Below are 15,719 nucleotides of genomic sequence, written 5' to 3' on the forward strand. Positions count from 1 at the left end.
ATTTATAGTAGAGATGGGGTCTCGCTCTTGCTCAGGCTGGTTTCGAACTCCTGACCTCGAGCGATCCGCCCGCCTCGGCCTCCCAGAGAGCTAGGATCACAGGCATGAGCCACAGCGCCCGGCCCCTGAATCCATTTTCATTTTCTTTGAGACGAGAGTCTGGCTCTTGTCGCCCGGGCTGGAGCGAGTGCCGTGGATTCAGCCTAAAGCTCGCGGCAGGCAGCCTCCGACTCCGGAGACGATCGGGCGAGCCTCCTGCCTCGGCCTCCCTCCCGAGTAGCTGGGACTGCAGGCGTGAGCCACCACGCCCGGCTCGTTTTTTTCCTGTTTTTATTTATTTGGTTAATTTATTTCTATTTTTAGGAGAGACGGGGTCTCGCTCCTGGCTCAGGCTGGTTTGGACCTCATGAGCTCGAGCGATCCTCCCGCCTCGGCCTCCCTCCCGAGTAACTGGGACTGCAGGCGTGAGCCACCATGCCCGGCTCGTTTTTTCTATCTTTATTTATTTAGTTAATTTATTTCTATTTTTAGTAGAGACGGGGTCTCGCTCTTGGCTCAGGCTGGTTTGGACCTCATGAGCTCGAGCGATCCTCCCGCCTCGGCCTCCCTCCCGAGGAGCTGGGACTGCAGGCGTGCGCCACCGCGCCCGGCTCGTTTTTTTATTTTTATTTTTTCTGTTTTTAGTTATTTGGTTAATTTATTTCTATTTTTAGGAGAGACGGGGTCTCGCTCCTGGCTCAGGCTGGTTTGGACCTCATGAGCTCGAGCGATCCTCCCGCCTCGGCCTCCCTCCCGAGGAGCTGGGACTACAGGCATGCGCCACCACGCCCGGCTCTTTTTTCTATATATTTTTAGTCGTCCAGCTCATTTCTTTCTATTTTTTGTTTAGTAGAGACGGGGTCTCGCTCTTGCTCAGGCTGGCCTTGAACTCCCAACCTCCAGCGATCCTCCTGCCTCGGCCTCCCTCCCGAGTAACTGGGACTGCAGGCGTGAGCCACCGCGCCCGGCTCGTTTTTTCTATCTTTATTTATTTAGTTAATTTATTTCTATTTTTAGTAGAGACGGGGTCTCGCTCCTGGCTCAGGCTGGTTTGGACCTCATGAGCTCGAGTGATCCTCCTGCCTCGGCCTCCCTCCCGAGGAGCTGGGACTGCAGGCGTGCGCCACCACGCCCTGCTCTTTTTTCTATATATTTTTAGTTGTCCAGCTCATTTCTTTCTATTTTTTGTTTAGTAGAGACGGGGTCTCGCTCTTGCTCAGGCTGGCCTCCAACTCCTGACCTCGAGCGATCCTCCTGCCTCGGCCTCCCTCCCGAGTAGCTGGGACTCCAGGCATGCGCCACCACGCCCGGCTCATTTTTTCTATATATTTTTACTTGTCCAGCTCATTTCTTTCTACTTTTTTTTTTTTTTTTTTTTTTTGCTAGACACAGGGTCTCGCTCTTGCTCAGGCTGGCCTCCAACTCCTGACCTCGAGCGATCCTCCCTCCTCGGCCTCCCAGAGCGCTGGGACGACAGGCGTGAGCCTCCGCCTCGCCCGGCCCAAATCTGCTGATTTGCCAAAAATTGGACTTAACGGAGGAGTGTCTGGAATATCGGATATAGGAGTCCGTATTTCTTTACTTAACTGCTCTCTTCCCACTGAGCCTCCCTCCTCCGCCTCTCTCTTCTCTTCGGGTCTTATATCCTCTTCCACTCAAAGCTTCATTTTCAGTCTTCGCTTTTTTTTTTTGCAATGTCGCTTTGTTTTTCTGTCAATTTTTTTTTGGGCAGATTTTGACGACATCTGGAATTCCTTCATTCCAAATGAAGGAGTGAGGCCGAGGCAGGAGGATCGCTTGATCGAGGTCCGGAGTTGGAGGCCAGCCCGAGCAAGAGCGAGACCCCCGTCTCTACTGAAAATAGAAATTAGGTGGACGACTAAATATGTAGAAAAAAAAAAAAAAAACGAGCCGGGCGTGGTGGCGCACGCCTGTGGCCCCAGCTACTCGGGAGGGAGGCCGAGGCGGGAGGATCGCTTGAGCGAGGTCTGGAGTTGGAGGCCAGCCTGAGCAAGAGCGAGACCCCGTCTCTACTAAAAATAGAAAGAAATGAGCAGGACAAATAAAAATATAGAAAAAACATGAGCCGGGCGTGGTGGCGCACGCCTGTGGTCCCAGCTACTCGGGAGGGAGGCCGAGGCAGGAGGCTCGCTCGAGCCTCAAAGTCGGAGGCCGCTGCGAGCGAGGCCGGCACTCACCCCGGCCCGGGTGACAGAGCAAGACTCTGTGCTGGGATGACAGGCGTGAGCCACTGAGCCCGGCCCATAATCACTTCTTTATTTTCTCTCTGTCTCTCTTTTTATTATTATTATTATTATTTGTTTTGCCTCCTTTTTTTTTTTTTTAACTTAAAATTTTTAATTTTAAGTTAAAATTTTTTTTTTAACTTAAAATTTTTAATTTTAATTTTTTTTAACTTAAAATTTTTAATTTAAAATTTAACTTAAAATTTTTAATTTTCCTTTTTTTTCTTTTTAGGTTTTTTTTTTATTTCGGCATATCATGGGGGTACAGATTTTAAGGTTTCACTTTTTTCTTAATTCATTTTACTTTTACCTTTTTTCCCCCCTTTTTCCTCAAATTCACTGGAGCTAATTTTTCCTCCTTTCTAAAAAATGTTTTCCTCCTTTTTATAAAATTGTTTTCCTCTTTTTTTTTAATTTATTCTTTTCTTAAAAATTTTTTTAATTTATTCTTTTCTTAAAAATTTTTTTTCCCTCTTTTTAAAATTTTTTTTCCTCTTTCTCTCTATTTTTATTTTCTTTGTGTATGTGTGTGTGTGTGTTTATTTTTATTTTCATTTTTTTCCCCCCCCCTGGAACTTAGATCTCCACTCCTGAACCCCCTTGTCCCCCCAACCCAGCCCCCCACAATTCTCTCTGTCCTTTCCAATGTCCTAGGGCCGCAAAAAAAAGGTCGTTTTGGGGGGGCCAGGAAGCCGGGGTCTGAATACAGACCCTGGGAGTTTGCAGAGTGACTCACTTTAGCTTGCAGACCGCGGGGAAAAGAGCAGAGTTTCTCAAACCTCGGTCCTTGTGGGGCTGGGAGGAACCCACCCCCCCCAAAAAAATAAAACAACAAAAAAAATCCCCGAGCCCAGAAAGTTCTCAGGGTCCCCAGGGCCAAATTGGCCCAGGAAGTGGCACAGGCTAATTTCTCTTCCCAGGCCCCGTACAATGCGCGCATTAGCATATTAAAGGCACTGACAAGGTCAGCAGCGAAGAGTCCAGTTTGGATTCTGCTGAGGGATTGAGCCGGTTTATTAGTGGGGAGGGGAGGGAGAAAGAAGGGTGCATTTCTTTTTAAAACAAACAGGTTTCCCTTAACACCAGTTTTGTTTTTTTTTTTCGAATTTTTCTGGGAGAGATTTAATTGAATTTTATCTCTTTGTGGGTTTTTTTTTGTTGTTGTTGTTTGGTTTTTTTTTGGTCATAATCCCAGCAGCCCCGTTTAGAACGGACGTCAGCCTCCGATTATTCAGAGTTGTATTTTACTTTTTTTTTTTGAACTAGAAATTTTATGTGATAATGTTATATTCTTTTTTCCCTTTTTTTTTTTTTTTTGGGGCAGACTTACATAGAGTTATCGTTTTAAATGGAATATTCTAAATTTTAAATGGAAAATTATAACAGAGTTATATATATTATATATATAAATATATATAATATATATTATATAATAAAATTTATATAATATATAATTATATATAATATATAATATATTATATAATGAAATTTATATAATATACAATTATATATAACATATAATATATTATATAATAAAATTTATATAACATACAATTATATATAATATATAATATATTCTATAATAAAATTTATATAATATACAATTATATATAATATATAATATATTATATAATGAAATTTATATAATATACAATTATATATAACATATAATATATTATATAATAAAATTTATATAACATACAATTATATATAATATATAATATATTCTATAATAAAATTTATATAATATACAATTATATATAACATATAATATAATAAAATTTATATAATATATGATTATATAATATATATTACATATAACATAATATATAATATACTATATATTATATATAAATATATGTAATATATTTATATTATACATATAGTCATATGTAATTATAACAGACTTATAGTTACCCGCCCGGCCTCCAATTTTTGGAGTTATATTTTATTTTTTTTTTTAATTATACATTTTATTTAATAATGTCATTATATTCTTTTTTCCTGCCTTTTTTTGTTGTTTTTTTTTTTTTTGCAAACGTACATAATCCAACATAGAGTTATCATTTTAAATCGAATGCCATCAGAAACCAAATCCTGGTGAAATATAATTTTCCTAATTTTTTCCTAGTGTGATCGATGCATTTATTTATTTTATTTTGTTTTATTTTTTTATTTATTATTTTTTTTGAGACAGAGTCTCGCTCTGTCGCCCGGGCTAGAGTGAGTGCCGTGGCGTCAGCCTCGCTCACAGTAGCCTCCAACTCCTGGCCTCCAGTGATCCTCCTGCCTCAGCCTCCCTCCCGAGTAGCTGGGACTCCAGGCATGAGCCTCCACACCCGGCTCGTTTTTTCTATATATTTTGAGCTGTCCAGCTCATTTCTTTCTATTTTTATTTATTTATTTATTTTTTGAGACAGAGTCTCGCTCTGTCGGCCAGGCTACAGTGCCATGGCGTCAGCCTCGCTCACAGCAGCCTCCAACTCCTGGCCTCCAGCGAGCCTCCCGCCTCGGCCTCCCTCCCGAGTGGCTGGGACGACAGGCATGCGCCTCCACGCCCGGCTTGTTTTTTTTTCTATATATTTTTAGTTGTCCAGCTCATTTCTTTTTGTTTTTTAGTAGAGACGGGGTCTGGCTCTTGCTCAGGCTGGCCTCGACCTCCCGACCTCGAGCGATCCTCCCGCCTCGGCCTCCTCCCAGAGTGCTGGGATGGATTCCAGGCGTTGAGCCTCCGCGCCCGGCCTCCTGGTTGCTTTTAAATGAATGCGCCGGCTGCAGTAAATCCACGGCGCATCTTTTAACCTCCCACGGGGACTTTGTCCCTTGCAGGGGAAATGACCTTGCAAATGCTCCCATTAATTAATGCAATCGAATAGTGGCTATCTGGGGACTTTCTCGGGTCTGCGGCTCTTAAGTGCAAAAAGCTGGGAGGCGACAGGGAGGAGAAAACCCACAAAGTGCAAGATCCCGGTGACAGTCGGTGGCTCCCGGCCACCCCGTGGGGACAGTTCTGTCACCCGGCCGCACGGAGTGGCTTGGGGCCAGGCAGCTGCAGCCCTGTCCCCCGGGGACGGCTGGCCGGTGGCTCCAGCCCGAAACCGGGTCACCCTTTTTCATCCTGTCCTTTGAGGGCTGTGCCAGTGGCATTTGTCACTCAGCCACCAAATTGTCCAAGCAGAAGGTCACGGTGGTCACAATCCCCCTTTGGAACAAGCGACCGCGACAGCTCGGGTTTTTGATTTTTGTTTTTTTTTTTTTTTTTGCAAAATCCTCTTTGGCTGCAGGTTGGGCGGACCCTGTCCCAGCCCAGGGCTCTCTGGGGACACTCGGCTTTGTCGTCCCATGGCTGTGGGTCACCCCGGGTGTCCCCCGGGGGTCATGCCTCTCGTCCTGCCCGAGGATCGCTCGGGGTCAGGAGTCGGAGGCCGGCCTGAGCAAGAGCGAGACCTCGAGACCTCGTCTCTACTTAAAAAAATAGAAAGAAATTAATTGGACAAGTAAAAATATATACATATATTTACATATAAATATAATTTACATATATCATTTACATATAAATATATACACATATACATATATATATGTACAATTAACTCTGGGAGGCCGAGGCAGGAGGATCGCTGGAGGTCGGGAGGTGGAGGCCAGCCTGAGCAAGAGCGAGACCCCGTCTCTACTGAAAAAAAAAAAAAAAATAGAAAGAAATGAGCTGGACAACTAAAAATATATAGAAAAAAAAAATTAGCCAGGCGAAGTGGTGCATGCCTGTAGTCCTAGCAGTCTGGGAGGCCGAGGAGGGAGGATCGCTGGAGGCCAGGAGTCGGAGGCCAGCCTGAGCAAGAGCGAGACCCCGTCTCTACTACAAATAAAATAGAAAGAAATGAGCTGGACAACTGAAAATAGATTTTAAAAAAACAAAAAAAAACAAAGAGCCGGGCGTGGTGGCGCATGCCTGGAGTCCCAGCTACTCGGGTGGAGGCCGAGGCGGGAGGATCGCTGGAGGTCGGGAGTTGGAGGCCAGCCTGAGCAAGAGCGAGACCCCATCTCTACTAAAAAAAAAATAATAATAATAATAGAAAGAAATGAATTGGGCAATTGAAAATAGATAGAGAAAAATGAGCCGGGCGTGGTGGCGCATGCCTGTAGTCCCAGCTACTTGGGAGGGAGGCCGAGGCAGGAGGATCACTTGAGGCCAGGAGTTAAAGACCAGCCTGAGCAAGAGCGAGACCCCGTCTCTGCTAAACAAATAGAAAGAAATTAATTGGCCAGCTAAAAATATATAGAAAAAATGAGCCGGGCGTGGAGGGGCACGCCTGTAGTCCCAGCTACTCGGGAGGGAGGCTGAGGCAGGAGGATCGCTCGAGGCCAGGAGTCGGAGGCTGCGGAGAGTGAGGCTGACGCCACGGCACTCACTCTAGCCCGGGCGACAGAGCGAGACTCTGTCTCCGAAAATAAAGACTAAATCAAAAAATAACTGTGCATTCTGGAACTAGAGAAAATAAAAAAAAAAAAGAATAAAGATCAAAGTATATTTATTAAAAGAATAATAATTTATTAAGAATAAAGATCAAAATATATATTTTATATATTAAATATATATATTTAATATATAATATATATTTAATACATAATAAATATATAATCATATAATATTATATAATAATATAATATATAATATAATACATTATATAATATATAATATAATAATATATTATATGTAATAATATATAATATATTATACAATATTATATATTAATATATAATATATATTTAATATATATTTATTATGAATTAATATATTATATATTAATATATTAATATCTTTATTATATATTAATATATTAAACATATATTCAATATATATTTAATATATATTTTATATATGTTTATTAAATATATATTTAGTATATTAAATATATATTTATTAAATATATATTAAATATTAAATATTAAATAAAATATATATTTAATAATAAAATATATATTTAATATTTAATATATTAATTAATATAATAAATTAATAAAAATTAATTAATATTTAATATATTAAATATATATTTATTAAATATATATTAAATATATATTTTTAATATATTAATATATATTCAATATATAAATATAGATTTCTAATTATATATTAAATATATATGTTTTTATATTTAAAATTAAAAATATAAATTTTATTATATATATTAAATATATATTGTTATATATAAAATATATATATTTTTTAACATACATTAATATATATTTAACATGTAAATATATATATTTAACATATAAAAAGCTTAAAGTTATTTTCTTTAAAAAAAAAGAAGACAAACAAAAAACAAGTAAAATTAAATGAAAAAGTTGGAGGCCGGCCGGGGTAGAGGCCGGACTCCCGTCAGGCGAGAGAGAGGCCGGGGTGGGGAAAGGGCAGGCCAGGGCGGGACGTCGCTTGGGTGTGACAGGTGGCTCGAGAACAAAGAGCGGGGACAGGATGAAAGGGGACAGATCTGAACTTGACCCCGTGGCTGGCGGGGTCAGCGGGCCTCTAATTGTCCCTGCGGGGGAGGCCAGGCCTGACAAGTCCCTGATTGTCCCCCCGGCCTGTCCCTTTTGTGCTGCCGGGGCCCTCCTGCTGCCATGGCGACGAGCCCCGGCCAGCAAACGGACAGTTGGGGACATCCAGCCGGACCCGCCGTGTCCTGGCCCGGCCTCTCCGGACCGGCCTCCAAAACTAAAAAAAAAAAAAAAAACGAGGCCAGGACAGACACTCAGCCAGCCCCGGGGGCACCTGAGACCTGGTGACTTGTTTGTCCTTTTTTTTCTTTTATTCTTTTTTGAGGCAGAGTCTCGCTCTGTCGCCCGGGCTGGAGTGAGCGCCGTGGCGTCAGCCTCGCTCACAGCAGCCTCCAGCTTCGAGGCCCAAGCGATCCTCCTGCCTCGGCCTCCCTCCCGAGTAGCTGGGATGACAGGCATGCGCCACCACGCCCGGCTCATTTTTTCCTATATGTTTTTAGTTGGCCAATTAATTTATTACTAATTTTTTTTTAGTAGAGACGGGGGTCTCGCTCTTGCTCAGGCTGATTTCGAACTCCTGACCTCGAGTGAGCCTCCCGCCTCGGCCTCCCTCCCCGAGTAGCTGGGACTACAGGCACGCGCCACCACGCCCGGCTCGTTTTTTTGTCTCTCTGTATATTTTTTTAGTTGGTCAATTAATTTTGTTCCATTTTTTTTAGTAGAGACGGGGTCTCGCTCTTGCTGCTCAGGCTGGCCTCCAACTCCTGACCTCAAGAGATCCTCCCGCCCTGGCCTCCCAGAGTGCTAGGGTCACAGGCATGCGCCACCACGCCCGGCTCGTTTTGTCTATATATTTTTAGTTGTCCAGCTCATTTCTTTCTATTTTTTTTTTTTTTTTTTAGTCGAGACGGGGGTCTCGCTCTTGGACTCAGGCTGGCCTCAACTCCTGACCTCGAGCGATCCTCAACCCTCGGCCTCCCAGAGTGCTGGGGTTAAAGGCATGCACCACCACGCCTGGCTAATGTTTTTCTCTCTATATTTTTAGTTGTCTGGCTAATTTCTTTCTATTTGTTTTTAGTAGAGACGGGGTCTCGCTCTTGCTCAGGCTGGCCTCCAACTCCTGGCCTCGAGCGATCCTCCGGCCTCGGCCTCCCAGAGTGCTGGGATGACAGGCGTGAGCCTCCGCGCCCGGCCACCGATAGACTTTAGTTCACCTATTTCAGTCTAACACGCATAAAGTTGACAAAAATTGTTATGTCAGCTTCATTCAACGTCCTGTAGCCATTATAAACGAAGATCATATAGTTCTAAAGGAAAAGCGTGTGACATACAAGAAACAGGCCGGGCGCGGAGGCTCAGGCCTGTCATCCCGGCACTCTGGGAGGCCGAGGCGGGAGGATCGCTCGAGGTCAGGAGTTGGAGGCCAGCCTGAGCGAGAGCGAGACCCCGTCTCTACTAAAAAATAGAAAGAAATTAATTGACCAACTAAAAATATATATAGAAAAAACGAGCCGGGCGTGGTGGCGCGTGCCTGTAGTCCCAGCTACTCGGGAGGGAGGCCGAGGCAGGAGGATCGCTGGAGCCCAGGAGTTGGAGGCCAGCCTGAGCAAGAGTGAGACCCCGTCTCTAGTAAAAATAGAAATTATTAGCCAAACAACTGAAAATGGGAAAAACGAGCCGGGCGTGGTGGCGCATGCCTGTAGTCCCAGCTACTCGGGAGGGAGGCTGAGGCGGGAGGATCTCTCGAGCCCAGGAGTTGGAGGCCAGCCTGAGCAAGAGTGAGACCCCGTCTCTAGTAAAAATAGAAAGAAATTATTAGCCAAACAACTGAAAATGGAAAAAACGAGCCGGGCGTGGTGGCGCGTGCCTGTAGTCCCAGCTACTCGGGAGGGAGGCTGAGGCAGGAGGATCGCTCGAGGCCAGGAGTTGGAGGCCAGCCTGATTAGCAAGAGCGAGACCCCGTGTCTACTAAAAAATTAGAAAGAAATGAGCTGGACAACTAAAAACATATAGAAAAAACGAGCCGGGCGTGGTGGCGCACGCCTGGAGTCCCAGCTACTCGGGAGGGAGGCCGAGGCAGGAGGATCGCTCGAGCCTCAAAGTTGGAGGCTGCTGAGAGCGAGGCCGACGCCACGGCACTCGCTGTAGCCCGGGCGACAGAGCGGGACTCTGTCTCCAAAAATGAAATAAAATGAAATAAAAAATTCAGTAGCGTCCAGATACTCTGTGAAGAAAAAAACTAAATAAAATGAATTAAAATAAAAAATTCAGTAGCATGCAGATACGCTGTGGGTAAAGAAAAAAACTAAATAAGATAAAATAAATAAAATAAAAAATTCAGTAGCATCCAGATACGCTGTGGGTAAAGAAAAAAACTAAATAAAATTAAATTAAATTAAAAATTCAGTAGCATCCAGATACTCTGTAGGCAAAGAAAAAACTAAATAAAATAAAATAAAATAAATGAAATAAAAAGAATTCAGTAGCATGCAGATACGCTGTAGGTAAAGAAAAAAACTAAAATAAATAAAAACTTCAGTAGCACGCAGATATGCTGTAGGCAAAGAAGAAAAACTAAATAAAATAAAATAAATAAAATAAAGAATTCAGTAGCATGCGGATATGCTGTAGGTAAAGAAAAAAACTAAAACTAAAATAAAATAAATAAAATAAAAAATTCAGTAGCACACAGATACGCTGTAGGTAAAGAAAGTAACTAAATAAAATAAAATAAATAAAATTAAAAATTCAGTAGCATGTGGATACGCTGTAGGTAAAGAAAAAACTAAAAACTAAATAAAATAAAATAAAATAAAATAAAAAATTCATTAGCATGCAGATACGCTGTAGGCAAAGAAAAAAATTAACTAAATAAATAAAATAAAATAACATGAAATAAAATAAAATAAAAAATTCAGCAGCCCCCCCGGCCGGTGTCTGCCCTGCCCTGTTCTGGGCCGCGGCTGCGGGCGGCCCCATTTGCTCCCTGGGCCTGTGGCCGGGCGGCCAGTGGGGGGAAAACAAAACCCGAGAAAGACAAAACAACAACAACAACAACAACAACAATTATGCAACAGCTGTGTGCATCTGTTTGCAAACAACAGAAAGACAAAACAACAACAACAACAACAATTATGCAACAGCTGTGTGCATCTGTTTGCAAACAACAAAAAGACAAAATAACAATTATGCAACAGCTGTGTGCATCTGTTTGCAAATAACAGAAAGACAAAATAACAACAATTATGCAGCAGCTGTATGCATCCGTTTGCAAATAACAGAAAGACAAAATAACAACAACAATTATGCAGCAGCTGTATGCATCTGTTTGCAAATAACAGAAAGACAAAATAACAACAATTATGCAGCAGCTGTATGCATCCGTTTGCAAATAACAGAAAGACAAAATAACAACAATTATGCAACAGCTGTGTGCATCTGTTTGCAAATAACAGAAAGACAAAATAACAACAACAATTATGCAACAGCTGTGTGCATCTGTTTGCAAATAACAAAAAGACAAAATAACAACAACAATTATGCAACAGCTGTATGCATCTGTTTGCAAACAACAGCGCCCGGGGGGCTGCTCGTGCCCAGCAGGGGCCTTGCGTGAAGAATCTCCACGTGGGAGATTGCTCCCAAGTGGAGCCTGTGTCCAGATTTGCAGACTCAAGCCCGGGGCAAGCACACACCTGAGCCGGGGTGTGAGCGGGTCGGGTAAACTGAGGCCTCCTCCAAGCCAGACGTGGAGATCAAATGCTGTTTGGAGGGATGCGGCGGTGGGTTTTGCAAGAGAAACCGATTTTCTGAAATAGGAAGCCTTTTCTTTTTTTTTGTCTTCTATTTTTGTCTTTTTTCTTTCTTTCTTTTTTTTTTTTTAGAGGCTGTGACCGGTTGTGATCAATTAGTTGTAAACACTGCTGTGCTCCGGGCAATCTTGGATTTTATTTTCTTTTTTTTTTTTCTTTCTTTTTTTCCTCTCTTTTTTTTCCTCTTTTCTTTTTTTCTCTTTTGTTTCCTCTTTTCTTTTTTTCTCTTTTGTTTCCTCTTTTCTTTTTTTCTCTTTTCTTTTTTTTCTCTTTTCTTTCTTTTCCTCTTTTCTCATTTTTTTCTCTTTTGTTTCCTCTTTTCTTTTTTCTCTATTCTTTTTTTCTCTTTTCTTTTTTCCTCTTTTCTTTTTTCTCTATTTTTTCCTTTCTTTTTTTCCCCTTTTCTTTCTTTCTCTATTCTTTTTTTCCTCTTTTCTTTTTTTCCTCTTTTCTTTTTTTCCCTCTTTTCTTTTTTTCCCTCTTTTCTTTTTTTCTCTATTCTTTTTTTTCTCTTTTCTTTTTTTCTCTATTCTTTTTTTTTTTTCCCTCTTTTTTTTTTCAAAAAAAATTTTTTTTTTGGCACGGGCCCCTCTCTCGGGGCGAACCCATTCCAGGGCGCCCTGCCCTTCCATCTTTTTCTTTTTTTTCCCAAGGTGATCACTGTGGGACATCTCTTTCTTTCTCTCTTTCTTTCTTTCTTTCTTTCTTTCTTTCTTTCTTTCTTTCTTTCTTTCTTTCTTTCTTTCTTTCTTTCTTTCTTTCTTTCTTTCTTTCTTTCTTTCTTTCTTTCTTTCTTCTTTCTAATTGTAAACTTGAGGCCAGGCACGGAGGCTCACACCTGTCATCCCAGCACTCTGGAAGGCCGAGGCGGGAGGATCGCTTGAGGTCGGGAGTTGGAGGCCGGCCTGAGCAAGAGCGAGACCCCGTCTCTACTAAAGATAAAGAGAAATAAATTGGCCAACTAAAAATATATAGAAAAACTGTGATCCTTGCACTCTGGGAGGCCGAGACGGGAGGATCGCTCGAGGTCAGGAGTTGGAGGCCAGCCTGAGCAACAGCGAGATCCCGTCTCTACTAAAAGAAATATAGAAAGAAATGAACTGGACAACTAGAAATATATAGAGAAAAAATGAGCCGGGCGTGGTGGCGCATGCCTGTAGTCCCAGCTACTCAGGAGGCTGAGGAGGGAGGATGAATTGAAGTCAGGAGTTTGAGGCCAGCCTGAGCAAGAGTGAGACCCCATCTGTACTAAAAAAAAATAGAAAGAAATGAGCTGGACAACTAAAAATATACAGAAAAAAAAACGAGCCGGGCGTGGTGGCGCATGCCTGTAGTCCCAGCTACTCAGGAGGGAGGCTGAGCCAGGAGGATTGCTTGAGGCCAGGAGTTGGAGGCTGCTGTGAGGGAAGCTGATGCCACAGCACTATAGCCTGGGTTAGAGAGCGGGACTCTGTCTCAAAAAAAAAAGAAAAAAGAAAAAAACGAGGTTGGAGCAGTGGCTCACGCCTATAATCCCAGCACTCTGGGAGGCCGAGGCGGGAGGATCGCTCGAGGTCAGGAGTTCGAGACCAGCCTGAGCAAGAGCGAGACCCCGTCTCTACTAAAAAAAATATAGAAAGAAATGAGCTGGACAACTAAAAATATATAGAGAAAAAAACGAGCCGGGCGTGGTGGCGCATGCCTGGAGTCCCAGCTACTCAGGAGGGAGGCCGAGGCAGGAGGATCGCTTGAGGCTAGGAGTCGGAGACCAGCCTGAGCAAGAGTGAGACCCCGTCTCTACTAAAAAGAAATGAAAGAAATTAGCTGGACAACTAAATATATATATATATGTATATATATATATAATATTTATTTAACTCAGGGAGGCCGAGGTGAGAGGATCGCTCGAGGTCAGGAGTTGGAGGCCAGCCTGAACAAGAGCGAGACCCCGTCTCTACTAAAAAGAAAAGAAAGAAATTAGCTGGACAACTAAATATATATATATATATATAATATTTATTTAACTCAGGGAGGCCGAGGTGGGAGGCTCGCTCGAGGTCAAGAGTTTGAGACCAGCCTGAGCAAGAGCGAGACCCCGTCTCTACTTAAAAAAAATAGAAAGGAATTAATTGGACAACTAAAAACTATATATATATAGAAAAAACTGAGCCGGGCGTGGAGGCGCACGCCTGTAGTCCCAGCTCCTCGGGAGGGAGGCCGAGGCAGGAGGCTCGCTGGAGGCCAGGAGTCGGAGGCCGCTGTGAGCGAGGCTGACGCCGCGGCGCTCACTCCAGCCCGGGCGACAGAGCGAGACTCTGTCTCCAAAAAAAAAAAAAACAAAAAGAAAAATTTTGATGACGAAATCTGCCATACAAGATGCGACCAATCTTTTGAGTTTTATCAGGTTTTTAATATTGAGAAACTCCTTGGTGCTAAATGAGGCCAGCCTCATCAGGGAGGCCTGGGGGGTGGGGGAGGTGCAGATCTAGGTCCCCTGGGTATTTGGGGGTCCCCGAGCATTGTCCCAACGGGAGCGGCCAGGGCCCTGCCTGCCTCAGTTTACCTCCCAGCTTTGCACACCCGCTGTGGCCTCCCAAAAAACGGTTTCCCCAGCCTCTCTCTGAGCCTCCGAAAACGGAGGCTAAAAGCAGTAGCACCTACGTGTCGCGCGGCTTCTGCAAGGAACAGAGTGGAATGTCCCCAAATGACTAAGGAAAAAAAAAACGACTATGACAAAAACAACAAAAAAAAAGGTGAATTATGATGAACATTTTGCTTAAGATGTTAAAATTTTTTTGTCACTATGCACAGGGTTTTTGGCGACAAGACTCTGTCCCCACGTCCCCAGTTCTCAAGAGCCAGCAGGCGTTGTTGGACATAGAACAGGGACAAGGGTGACACAGCCTTCGGCGTGGTGGCTTTGGGACAAAGACTCTGCTCGGTCAGCAATTAGAGGCTATAAAAAGAAGGAGGAGGCCAGCATTTAGTTTTCGGAACACATTTGCAAAACAAGCTGGCTCCCAGATAAAAATCCCAGGAGTGACAAGTACCAGGTCCCCAGAAACTCCCTTTTGCATGTCCCCAAGAGACTTTCCCACCTGCATGCGTTGCTTTTTTTTTTTTTTTTCCATTTTTATTTTTTGGCAGCAGGAAAATCTTGCACTGTCAAGCAGGAGTGTGCAAAGCAGAATTGGGAAGACAATTGCATGCAATATTTTTTGGGCAGCAGGAAAATCTTGCACCCGCAAGTGGGAATTTGCAAATCAGAATTGCCAAGAGAACTGCATGCATTTTTTTTTTAGCAGCAGGAAATTTTTGCACACTCAAGCAGGAGTGTGCAAATGAGAATTGGGAAGACAGTTGCATGCAATTTTGGAGGGGCAGCAGGAAAATCTTGCACACTCAAGCGGGAATGTGCAAATTACAATTGGGAAGACACTTGCATGCATTTTTTTTTCTTTGCAGCAGGAAATTTTTGCACACTCAAGCAGGAATGTGCAAATGAGAATTGGGAAGACACTTGCATGCAATTTTGGGGGGGCAGCAGGAAAATCTTGCACACGCAAGTGGGAATGTGCAAATCAGAATTGCCAAGAGAACTGCATGCATTTTTTTTTAGCAGCAGGAAATTTTTGCACACTCAAGCAGGAGTGTGCAAATGAGAATTGGGAAGACAATTGCATGCAATATTTTTTGGGCAGCAGGAAAATCTTGCACCCGCAAGTGGGAATTTGCAAATCAGAATTGCCAAGAGAACTGCATGCATTTTTTTTTTAGCAGCAGGAAATTTTTGCACACTCAAGCAGGAGTGTGCAAAGCAGAATTTCCAAGAGAATTGCATGCATTTTTTTTCCTTGGCAGCAGGAAATTTTTGCACTCTCAAGCAGGAGTGTGCAAATCAGAATTGGGAAGACAATTGCATGCAATATTTTTTGGGCATCAGGAAATTTTTGCACACTCAAGCGGGAATGTGCAAATGAGACTTGGGAAGACACTTGCATGCATTTTTTTTTTCTTGGCAGTAGGAAATTTTTGCACACGCGCAAGCAGGAATGTGCAAATGAGAATTGGGAAGACACTTGCATGCAATTTTGGGGGGGCAGCAGGAAAATCTTGCACACGCAAGTGGGAATGTGCAAAT

At 42.9% G+C, this 15,719-nt stretch overlaps 2 protein-coding genes across 2 annotated transcripts in view; one reads left to right on the plus strand and one right to left on the minus strand.

Annotated features, from left to right (window-relative positions):
• Positions 1-15,719, plus strand: part of MGLL (monoglyceride lipase) — a 401,877-nt gene that overhangs the window by 311,713 nt on the left and 74,445 nt on the right. The window lies entirely within an intron of this gene.
• KBTBD12 (kelch repeat and BTB domain containing 12) overlaps positions 1-15,719 on the minus strand; it is a 68,825-nt gene that overhangs the window by 31,303 nt on the left and 21,803 nt on the right.

Source organism: Microcebus murinus, chromosome 20 (assembly GCF_040939455.1).
Source record: "Microcebus murinus isolate Inina chromosome 20, M.murinus_Inina_mat1.0, whole genome shotgun sequence".
Lineage (NCBI taxonomy): Eukaryota > Metazoa > Chordata > Mammalia > Primates > Cheirogaleidae > Microcebus > Microcebus murinus.